Consider the following 12,522-nt stretch of genomic DNA (forward strand, 5'->3'; position numbering starts at 1 on the left):
CCTTAGTTTTGTGCGTGGATTTGATCAACCTGTGTTTAGAAATTAGTCACAGGTAGGTTGAACAAATGATGTATCAGATAAGAAATATAATTAGAGTTTAGGAAAGGTACCGATCTCCTAAGTCTAAGCCACCGATTTCATGATCTCTACATGAAAAGGCGAAACAACAAAATCTCCAGACAAAGAGTGATATAGATGAGAAAATCTCTAGAGGTGGTCTCGGAGATGGGCTAGAGTAAAAGTCGTCTGCGTAGTCGCAATACGCAAACGACGAGTGACCGAGTACTAAAAAAGTGAAATCAAGAGGGGCTAGAGTTTTTAAGCTAGTTTGGCAAATAATATAACATGTCAAGGGTAAATTAGTAATTTAATAATATAATCAATACGTTCTTTAGTGTATTTGGAGTTTGTTTTAAAATTGATTGACTAATCCAGGTAGGGCAATGGGTTTAGTAGATTATTAAAGATATATATAGGTATGCCAAAAAAAAAAAAGAAAAAAAAACAGTTGTTTTTTTCCCTTATATAGATTTTAATTCTAGGCTTTACATTTTGGACTTTTGAGGATTGGGTTAGATGATACAAATGTGGACTACTGGGATAAGACCCACAATAAAGGATGAAATGACAGAGGAAGAAAAGATTGGGCCAGGCCAGTACAATAATATGAAAAAGAGTTGGGTGGGTGAGGAGCCCAAGACAATAATTTCCAATCCAGCAATTCTCCACCCACAAAGAGAAATACCGAGAATTTTATTATCAGAAAAAGGACGAAGAGAAGGGAAGAGAAGCGAAGGCAAGCAAGGCGAAGCGAAGTCGGAGGGTTTCGTTACTGGTACGACGCCTCTTCTTCTCCTTCTATGTGTTGATTTTTACTAAACTTTTTACATTATTGTGGAAAATTTCAAGCTATTATTCTGTTCCGTGCTAGGGTTTTCAGAAGCATTGGTTTTCAAAGTGATTTTTTTTTTTTTTTTTTTTTTTTAAAATTTGTTTACTTCTTTCATTTATCGATTTAATAAAATACCCCCTGCTTTTGTCTTAACAAATAATTGGCCTTTTATTTTTGAATTTTGATGATAAAAGTCTCTCTCTTGTTATTTCATTTGTATAAATAAAATGTTTCTTTCAGATGGACATCGTCAAGATGCATAAACAGTTCTCTAAACTGCCGTTGCTTGCTAAAATTTGTAATTCTCTCTCCACCTTACATTCCCTCTTTTAATTAATTGTGTCTCAATTTTCACCAATATATGCAAATAATTTTGTTTTCCTATATCAGCTATCTTTCCGGTGTCTGTAGTTACTCTGATGGGTATCGGCGCTCTGATTGCTCATGAGTATGTTTCACTCTGATGTTCAGATCTCAATTGACTAGTCATTACTCTTTATGCTAAATGAAGCTTTTGCATCTTTATTTATTTCTCAAAAAAGCCTTTGGATGATTTAAGTGTCAGTTCTGTAGAGTTTTCACTAATGCATCATTGTTGCAGCTTGTATTAATATTTGTACTCTATTTGTTACAAAGAATGGGGTTTGGAAGTAAATGGAGGAAATGGATTGAGACTTGTCTTTCGTCTGTCAAGTTTGCAGTTCTTGTGAATGGCTCTTCCGCCGGTTTCTTTGGTTGCTCTAGAGGTATAAGACAAGGTGATTCTTTGTCATCTTTCCTTTTTCTTGTTGTTATGGAGGGGTTAAGTAGACTGATGCATAGGGCAGAGGACCTTGGTTTTGTTAAGGGTTTCAGAGTGGGTAGAGATTTAGACCATCAGATGGAGATTTCCCATTTACTCTTTGTAGATGACACCCTGGTTTTCTGTGATGCTGATGTGTCTCAACTTCGCCACTTGAGGTGTGTTCTAACTTGTTTTCAGGCAGTTTCTGGGCTAAAGGTCAATGTGACAAAGAGTGTGCTTGTCCCAGTAGGGAATGTTCCGGATGTTTCTCTTTAGCTGCAGTCCTTGGATGCAGAGTGAGTTCATTCCCTATTCCTTATTTGGGTTTGTCCCTAGGGGTCTCTTCTAGTTTAGTGGGGAGTTGGGATTCTGTGATTGACAGGTACGCGAAGAGATTAGCAGGTTGGAAGAAACAATACTTGTCAAAAGGGGGTAAAGTTACTCTTATAAAGAGCACCTTGTCGAGCCTTCCCACTTATTTTCTCTCTATGTTCCAAATCCCTTGTTCCATTGCAGACAGGATTGAAAAAATTCAAAGGGGTGGTAAAGGCGATGAGTTCAAGTACTACCTTGTCAAATGGGAGGATGTTTGTAAGCCTGTGAAATTGGGTGAACTTGGTATAAGACGTTTAGTTCCTTTCAATCAAGCTCTCTTGGGTAAGTGGTTATGGAGATTTGGGAGGGAAAGACATCGACCATGGCGCAGGCTAGTCTCTTATCAGTTTGGCGAAGAGGCTAGAGGTTGGTCTACGCGTCTGGTTACCCTAGCGGGAGGAGTAGGGATGTGGAAGGCTATTCGGAAAGGATGGGATGTTTTTTCGGCTCATATCAGATTCAAACTCCATGACGGATGTTGCATTCGGTTTTGGGAAGATCTCTAGTGTGGGGATCAGTCACTTTCTCGTACTTTTCCAAGATTATATAGTATTGCCGTTAATAAACACGCCTACATAGTCGACTGCTATCGGCTCGATAGCAGCGGGATTATATGGGATGTGTATTTTCGGCACTCTTTTCAGGATTGGGAGATGGATGAGGTATGTGTTTTTTTGGATCTTCTATATCGACAGGAGGGCATTGGCAGAGGTAATGATGTTTTAAGTTGGGTTCCCTCTTCTCATGGTCGTTTCGAAGTTAGATCTTTGTTCTTATGTTTGTCAAATTTTGTTAATCGAGACTTCCCGTGGAAAACTATTTGGCGGTCTATGGCTCCAACTAGGGTGGCTTTCTTTATTTGGACTGCTGTGTGGGGAAAGATTCTGACAATTGATAATTTGAGAAAAAGGGGCAATTGTATAGTTAATCGTTGTTGTCTATGCAAGGATGGCGAGGAGTCTGTTAACCACCTCCTTTTGTATTGCCCTATGGCGATTGACTGTTGGAATCTTATTGTTGGGTTGTTTGGCATGTGTTGGGTTATGCCACGATCTACTAAGGAATTGATTCGTATTTGGAGAGGTTGTCGAGTGAGAAGAGACGTTCGCGAGTTCTGGAGAATTGTACCACATTGCGTATGGTGGTGCATTTTGAAGGAGAGACACAGCAGAATGTTTGAAGGAAAAGAGTCGCCTACGGAAACGGTCAAACTTTACATTCTTCGTTCTCTCTTCAATTATGTGAAGAGGAGCTTTTGTTCTTCTTCATATGATTTAATTACTTTTCTGGATTCTTTGGGGCCTTAACTCCGGTTCCACTTTCGTAATTGGTACGCGTTCTCCTTTTGAACGCCTTTTTTAATATTATTTTTACTTATCAAAAAAAAAATGATGTTCAAAATTTTGTATATGGCTATATCTAAGAGTTGTGTTGGAAGAATTGTATTATTTGGTATAATGTCTTAATTTGTTTGTTTGTTTCAATTACAGGAGAAATCAACTCGTGAAATATCTCCAAAAACGGTTTGTCTTCTTCCCTTGAAACTTCAATAGATTCTTTTCTCTTTATCTATTGGTCTCACCTTGTATCAGGTGGATAGTTAAATATCTCACCTTGACGTGTGCTCTTCATAATGGTCTATAAATTCCAATACTATGTCTTTGTGATGTGTTGTTTCTCTGGAGCATCTTCACTTTTCATTGCACTGCTTAAAAGATTGTCTCATGCATTCTCACTCATGGATCTTTATGTTTGGGTTGGGTTGGGTTGTAGTTCACTTGGACTTCTAGGGTTTTGTTGTTTAGTGAGACTTGGGATACCTTGAGGTCTCTCTTTTTGTCAACCCTAGAGCACTATAATGAGAGACAAGATGTAAATTTCTTTACAGTATCTCTATTACAAATTCACCACACACCATTATCTTGTGGGCTTATGATTTTTATCACCAACAAATGTACCTGCCATCCTCAAATTCCTCCTCTACATATCTCTTTCCCTTGGAAAATTTGCGTTGGCTTCTACCTACTCTTAACTCGAGACACAGAAGATAAGCGTGTGAGAATTGTAACAAGTGGCCTTGGGTTTCCGAGGGTTTGTTGTTTGTCATGGTTGTTGCCACTCTCTCTCTTATAAGGCTGTCTTGGTGTCCAATCTGGCCTAATCTACTTGAATCTCCACTATCTTAGATGTCGTATCTCCATCTCTAAGTGCTTACACTTTATTTGTGACTCCATGAGTGAGTATTCCCCATATAGTGGTAGGCAAGAGTACCATGACTTTTGTGTTTGACATCACACTGAAATGTTGGTGGTGTACAGTGACGGACCCAGGAAATTATGTCGGGGGGCGTCCTTTTAATAACAAATTTTTTTTTTGGATAATTAAGCAAATTCATTAAAGGTGTTCAAAAGGGGAACGCGTCCCAAAAACAACAAAAGGATCCCATTGAACACATTTACAATTCAAATCATCATAATAAGCAAAAATATTTTTTTTGTTCATTGAATCATTGAGCACGTTCAAGGGGGTATTTATTTTGGGAATCATTGAGCAAATACAGGGGCATGGTATATATTTTGGGGACTTATATAGTGGGGGTATTTGTGAAATTTTAGGGGGGGCATGGCATATATTTTTAAAAAAAGTCTACTATATAATAAGAAAAAAAAATTCCAGAGGGGGCATTCGCCCCCCGTAGTCCCCAGGCAGGTCCGTGCCTATTGGTGTGTGTTACGCTGCTAACAATTCATTTTAGGTCCAAGGTATGTCCCTTTCAATCATCTCCTGCTTTTCATGCATTAATTGGTGCCATTTCATCACAATGAATGCTTTACAATCAACATTATGACAATACCAACTAAAATTTCTACTATTCTATTGAATTTTTTTAATTACAATGCCTTCATAATTTGGATTTAATCCACCTAATTTTCTACAAAGTAGCACTTATGTGCCCGAAAAGTAAAGGAAGATTATTTTGGTGATTCGACGTGGCAACTTTCACTTCACTTAATGTCTTTCGAGGTTAAGACATGGAATTATAATGTTACTCTGGCAATGTCATTGTTGATTTTGGAGATTTTGTTGTTGAACTCGTGGTCAAGTCAAGCTAAGTGGAGAACCATGCATGATGGCTAGTTCGTGCATTGCTTGTGTTCTTTTAAGGTCTTTAAAGCAATGGTCAAGTGCTTCTCATGTTCATCTATAAACTTTGAGATTTCACGAAAAAATTGCAAATGATCTAAACGTACATGTCCTAAATACTTTGTCATGTTTTTATTTGACGTGGAGCAAATTCACGAGTGTATCCCATATGATCTGAATGTTTGGAATACAATAGGAGTTCGTGAGCTTCAGTCCTCAGTAGTGCCTTTCAGGGTAAGGGTGTGATTGGGAGGTGGTCAGAATCAATTTCTTCTATAGATGTGGTAGTTTCTAGATATCTTTGAATGCCACTTGTTTAGGTCTCATCCAGAAGAAAAGGAGCTGTAGAAGTCTAGGATCTTAGATGTATTAGTTTGGTGGGCAGTCTATTCAAACTAATAGCTGAAATAATAGGTGAAATCCTTGCTTTGAGATTGAAGGAAGCCATGGATGGAGTGATCTCGAAAGTACAAAATACCTTTGTTGGTAGGCAACAACAAATTCTAGATTCGATTTTGATAACCAGCGAATGTGTTGATTTGAGTCTAGACTGAGTAGTGGGGTATCGGGTGTGTCTAATAAGCTTGACATAGAGAAGTCTTACTACTATGTTAACTTGGGGCTTTTTGCTATACATTCTAGAGAGGATGGGTTTTGCGGGAAATGGATGACGTGGATCAGATTTTGCATCTCTACGGTATGATTCTCAATGTTGGTGAATTGGGCACCTTCTAGTTTCTTCGGTATCTCAAGGAGTCCAAGGTAGGACATCCTATATCCCCTTTGTTGTTCATTTTTTGTGATGGAGGCATTCAACATACTGATGAGGCAGGCCGTGGCTGTGGGATATAGTAGTGGCTTCAGGGTGGATAGAGGTCCTTCTAGTTATATGGAGATTTCTCAAATCTCCTCTTTGTCGATGATACGATTGTGTTTCATGAGGCGAACAAAGCTCACATGGGGCATCTTTGATGTGTTGTGGTTTGTTTTCAGACCATGTTGGCTCGTGTTCGTTCAGTAAGTAAATAATCCTAGATTGAATACATTTTTGGAGCTTCATATGCAAGATAGGGAATCAGTAGGCGTAGGTGTATTAGTGTGGGCTGGGATTTCTTTCCCAAATTCCATAGTAATTGGAGTAAATGGGCTTTAAATATGTACTAAATCATACTAATATACAATATAATGGGCTTTAAGTGAAATTTTGGAACTTCATAAATCAACATATCAAAAAGCAAATCCCAAATCGATTGGTTGGAGTATCCTTCTTTTTCTGCTGGAAAGGATGGGGTTTGTGGAAGATGGACGAAGTGGATCGAGTTTTGAATTTTTTCAGTGAGATTCTCGGTCCTCATGATCGATTCTTCAATGGGTTTTTCAGCAGTTAAGCGGGGTTTGAGGCAGGGTGACCCTCTCTCTCCTTTTTTGTTCATCATTGTAATAAAGGAGCTGAGAGTGAATAATGCTGAGCTCAGCTCGTTAAGCTTGTGAAAAAGCTTGTATAAGGCTTATATAGGTTTAGTACGTATTTAAAGCCTAATATATTGTATACTCTGTGATCAAATATAATGTTGGTCTTTCCAACTATATGCTTTTAATTTTCCTGATTCTTATCCACAATGGTGAAAACTCCTGTTGATGACTACTATAAGCACGCCTTGAAGTTGGGTCATACCTTTCCGTCAATTGCATAGATAGCCTATAAACACTTTTAACACTGACCATTCCTTTTTATGTAAGTCTCCAGTGCTTAGAATCTGAGCCACCATTCTCTAATAGAGAGTTGGAGGATTAAATCAACATGTATTCTATTGAAAACACTAGTGACCAACTCTTTTCTCCAGTTTTTAGTTGAATTTTTATTCAAACCTGCAACTTCATGAATTTCACTCCCATTATATGAAGTTGTGACAGCAAAATTAGAAGGATCATCCACTTCTTTACCTTTAGAAACAATATCCTTCTAGATGTCTTGGATCCACTGGATGAGTCCATAAAATCCACCATGCTTAAGCCTCCATGCGCACCAACGGCCTTGTTCTCACAAAGTTGATCGCTGGACCAAAACTTTATAAGCTTGTGAATCTTCTCTAAGGATTCTGAAACTCTGAGCTGTGTAATGCAGAGAAGTCACGACCCTTAACGGCAATAACTCTAGGAAAAAATGATCTCACTTGGCTACAACCAGTGTAAACCAACCTAATCTCTTAAAGCACAAAAAGAAGGGCTCACGGGCACTTGTGAGCAAGGGTCATAACTAGTGCATTAAACAATGTAACAAATATAAACATTGCATCGCTCCTCTCCTGCTGTTTTTATTTTATCTCATATTTCCTCTTTTTGGCGTTTAAATTCTTCATTTTTAGTACCTTATTGTTTTGGGTTAATGGTTTTATTATACTTATCAAAAAAAAAAAAAAATGGTTTTATTATAGATCTACTGGGGATTATAGAGTTTTCTTTTTGTGTTTTGTGGCTTTCGTATATGGGTTGCACTCCCCACATGAGTGCTCTTTGAATGAACTTAACTTATTGAAACATTTAAAAATAAAATAAAATAATTCCATATTGGGATGAGTGTCCATTAAAATTAGTTGGAGAGTTTTGATGGAACGCAAGAGAGTATAGGGTAAGAAGTCCGCTAGATATATTCTATTAATATTTCCATTGTGAAATTGGCATTATAATTTGATGCCATAAACTATGATCAACTCATTTTTTTCCTTGAAAAGCGTTATCGTCCTACCCAACCGAATTAAAATGAGAAATTGAATGCTATGGTTTAACTTGGTCATGGAGCACTAACTTTCGGAATTGATCCATATATGTGGTTTGGTGTGTTATACTTATTTTGCCTGAAGAGATCACCCTTCAAATAGGCCAATACTAATATCACTTGGACACCTGGGTCGTGAATTACTTCGGCAACATTTAATATTAATTTTGATGAAACCAAGCTCTAGTCCCTTCCCCCTTTTTTCAAAGGTTGTGCATCTTAAGGATTTGGATATTACACCAGTTTCATTTAATAGTAAGTCAAGAGTTCCATCTCTTCATAGACCTTTTGTGTTTCATTTCCAGACATATTTCTCCTAATCCAGAATCACTATTTGAATTTCACGGTTTTTAATATATAAAAAAAAATAATTTAGGAATTGTTCTTAGGTGATTTTTTTTTTTTTTTTTAACCTTGTGAAGAAACTCACACTGCCCTTTAGTGGTTTCTTGGGATTATTTTGTTGCATTATTATTTTTTAATTATGTATATCTTTGCAATTGTCACCCCCACCCCCCCAAAAAAAAAAAAAAAAACAAAAATGATGGAAAATTTTATAGATATAAAAAAAGGGTTAATTACACTCATACCCCCGAGGTTTGCTGTATTGACAACTAGATGATAGTTGGCTTATTTTCAAACAATGACACCCCCTATCATATTTTGAAGCCAAATAGAGCCTTAAAAGAGGTGAAATGTCTACTTTACCCTGTAATATTTTATTTTTATTTAAATTATCAGAACCATTAGGTGACTCAAATACCCCCTTAGAAAGAAAAAAAAAACACAAAATTAACCCATATATCCTACTTTCTTTCTCTAACCTCTCAATCGCTGTTGCCGCCACCACCACCACCACTACCCACCCCTTCACTACCACCACCTCCATCACCATCTGCCCATTCTCTCTCCACTCCTCGCCACCACCGTTCACCTTATATACGATTCACCTTTGCTCCTGCAAATAAAGCAAAAACGGCTTCTATTATATGTATGCATAGACACACACACACACACATACATGTTCACAGTGACCACCATCACCATGGCCACTTCCACCTCCTCCCACTGTGCCCACCTTTTATCCATCCTTACACTACCCATCATCGCCACCACCCATCCCTTCTCTCTCCCTCTCCAGTACAATCCACCCTAAATTGCTGTCGCTGGCTTTGCGCAACACCACTGCCTTTGTCCTCCTCCTTGATGTCACCGGTTGATTGCGGATTTTGTTGTCAATTCCAGCAGATCTTATTGTTTTCTTACTTGGGTTGATTTCGTGTTTTCTTAGAGATCGCTACTATTTTGGGAGTCGCAGAGAAATATAGCTAATTGAAAATTTTGGGTAAGTATTGGTGGCCCAAGTTGTGGCGGCTGCGGCGGTGGAGTAACAAGTGTATCCAATGGAATTGAAGATCACGAATGAGCATTTGTCTCCAACTTTCGACCATTATTATTGGATTGGGTTTTGCAATTGGGTGCTAAGATAATTGATTTCCCCGGCGACTTCGTTGTTGCCGTCTTCGGCGTTAAGATGCAGTACGTTCCTGGTAGTGGGTGGGTGATTTTTTTTGGATCTTCTTTCTATATCTATTATATATTTAAGTATCCTTTTCTTTGTGTGGTTATACACACACACACACACACACACACACACTATATAATGCAATAGTATGTATTATATGTATATCTAAGAGTGGATCTGTATAACCCCAAATGCCACTTACCATCGCCTCCTTCACCACCTTCACGTAGGGCATTTTTTTATTTATTTTTTATTTTTGAATCAATGGGCTATGGATTTTGCAGAGATGATGATGTTAAAGGTTGGTGATAAGAGTATTTATATCGCTAAAGAAGCAGGGGATGTATTAGGTTTGGTCTTGAGATTTAGTTACAGGCAATGGTATCACTTCTTGGAGTTGTAACTTGATATGTTTTATCACACACACACACACACATATTTATTGCTTCTGGTTCTTTGTTTTGTGGATTCATTGAACCGAAATCAAGTTCATTTTTGGGCACAGAGTATATAAATATATATATATAGAGAGAGAGAGAGAGTATAGAGGGTTAGTTTTGTCCATTAAAATAATTAGGAAGGTTAAAATGGTAATTTCATTATTCAAATTGGTCAATTCACAAGTCAAAGGGTAATAGGGTGAATTTACCTTTCGTCAGAGGTGATAGGGGTGTTATTGTTAATTTTATCAAACCTGAAGGGGTGTTATTATTCAAAAATGGGCCAACTTTTATCTAGCTGTGAATAGGACAAACCTCTGGGGGTGTGAGTGTAATTAACCCTAAAAAATACAATTACCATCGAGGAAGAATCTCAAATAAAACACTTCCACCTTGAGACAAGGAAGGAAATCACATAATCAAAACCCCTAAGAAACTATCAAACATATGAGAACACAGTCCATAGCAGATTGTTTATGACATTATCATTGGCTAATTAATGCACCAAAGTAGTTGTACACTGTTCAACATTCTAAAAGACTCCTGGATGCCACTTCAGAAGATCCTCCAAACCATTCCAAACCTGCTTAGCATATGAACATTGACATAAAACATGATCTGTATGCTTTTCTTTGCAATTGTTTTTGTTTCTTTGATATTACTATTTTTTTATTGCATTATGTTTGCCTTTTTAATAGAACAAATACAAAAAGGTATTGTGCGCACGTGTTATGTTATGTCCTAGCTTTCTAAAAATTACTGTATGTTTTATGTTGCTATTATGGTCATTTTGTCTAATTGGTGTACAATACATGGTAGTTATTGTTCCTTGTTGATGTGATTTTTGCAGTAGTACTTTTTGTTCTGGAACCAAAAGGCTTCTTTTTTTACCTAAAAGATAAAATATTTCTTTTCAGGAATCGTGGTTTATGAGCAAGAGAAGATGATGACAATGGAATAGTCCTTTTCTAGGGGCAGAATAATAATGATGAGCACTACTAAACTGTGCACGCCTTCTATAAATTGTGTTGAAAGATTGTTGGAAATTATTCTATGGATATCTTTTAACTTACTAGCATTTTTATGTCAACTTTGTCATGTTTCATGTCCACTTGACTCTATAACCTATGAAGAAATGAGGAATGAGCATTGGGGATTGGCCTAGTTGCTAAAGACTTGGGGCATGTTGCCTCGTGAAGCTTAAGTCTTAAATTCAATTATTTTGGGACCACAATCGCGGACATAGTTCGTGCCTTATCTGAGCACGAGTCCCATAAATTAGTCAGGAGAAAGTCTTATACATCCCGACTATCGAAATGAGGAAGTGAGCATTGGAAAGCCCCAATAAGAGACCACTCATTTCAAAGCCATACAAGTTTTTACATGAAAATAGGCTTTCATATAAGTAACCTATTACTATTAGTTTATTTAAACCAAAATTATTATTATTATAGTCACTATTTTTTGCCAACCGACCATTATCGTGATGCATGTGACTTCTGCAGACATTTCTTTCGCAGCTATTATCATTATCTTTAAAAAACCAACCATTCTCTTGCATGTGTCATGTTATGCAGGAGCTGTTCGTACCTAGCATGAACTCTTCTACATGGTTGCTTTGTTTCACATATAAGAGCAGCCAAATTAAAATAAATAAATAAATAAATAAATAAATAAAAAGAAAAGATTTTATTCTTTTGCCAATTTATTGTGTTTTAACCAAAGTGACGTAAAGTAATTTGAATTTTTTCTTGCACGTATGCAATATTTTATTTTTTAAAATTAAAAAAACACGATTATGCATTCTTTCAAGAGTCGAATCATATTTTCAAAGCTGTATTTGGAATATAACATAAATGCAATGCATTGAAGTAGAAAGTATTCATGTACTGACATGCATTCAAGTAGAGGGCTTTAGAGAGACGAAATGATTCAAAGCCGTATTTGGAATATAACATAAATGCAATGCATTGAAGTAGAAAGTATTCATGTACTGACATGCATTCAAGTAAAGGGCTTTAGAAAGATGAAATGATACGCGAAGCGATGTCCAGGAGACGTGTCTTCTGCGGCGACGGGGGTGGTGCAACTCCAAATGATATAATTCGACAGCGATTGGGTTGGATAGGCCAATATTGGCTAATTTTGATACAAGAAGAAGATAGGAAAGACAGTTTGAATGGTGAGGAGTTTTAACAGAGAGGATAATGGTCATATGTGGAGCAGCGAAATCGTACATTGTAAAATCATCGAATGTACTTCGTTGGGAAATTGAAATGAAGATGAAAAAGGTTGTGCTGGGGAGTGAACTTTGATTTTAGTAGAGATGATAGTAGTCAGATGTGGAGTAGTGAAATCGGACACTGTAAAATCATCATCATATGTAATTTGTTGGGAAATTGAAATGAAGATGAAGAAGGTTATGCTGGGGAGTGAATTTTGATTTTGTGTATTGACTGTTTTGTAGGGCTTAACCAAGGGTAGCCGTCGCTGTAGCGGTTTAACGGAACCTATTCCATATATGTATTACAGAACGAAATTGATTGTCGAATTGTGAAAAAAAATATTCGATATTGCACATCAGCC

The 12,522-nt window shown here is 37.2% G+C and overlaps 1 long non-coding RNA gene across 2 annotated transcripts; it reads left to right on the top strand.

The window, feature by feature from the left end:
• The first annotated feature begins 787 nt into the window (after window positions 1-787).
• LOC132302201 (uncharacterized) lies at window positions 788-10,978 on the top strand. Of its 2 annotated transcripts, XR_009480767.1 has the most exons (5): window positions 800-835; window positions 1,133-1,190; window positions 1,283-1,340; window positions 3,542-3,574; window positions 10,854-10,978. It is a non-coding gene; the product is annotated as an uncharacterized LOC132302201 (long non-coding RNA). The 2 variants fall into 2 exon arrangements; XR_009480766.1 differs by lacking the exon at window positions 10,854-10,978 and having other exon boundaries at window positions 788-835; window positions 3,542-3,731.
• Window positions 10,979-12,522: the final 1,544 nt, after the last annotated feature.

This window comes from Cornus florida, unplaced genomic scaffold (genome assembly GCF_030987335.1).
Source record: "Cornus florida cultivar Cherokee Brave unplaced genomic scaffold, ASM3098733v1 CherokeeBrave_3.0.0_Hap2_Chr04, whole genome shotgun sequence".
Lineage (NCBI taxonomy): Eukaryota > Viridiplantae > Streptophyta > Magnoliopsida > Cornales > Cornaceae > Cornus > Cornus florida.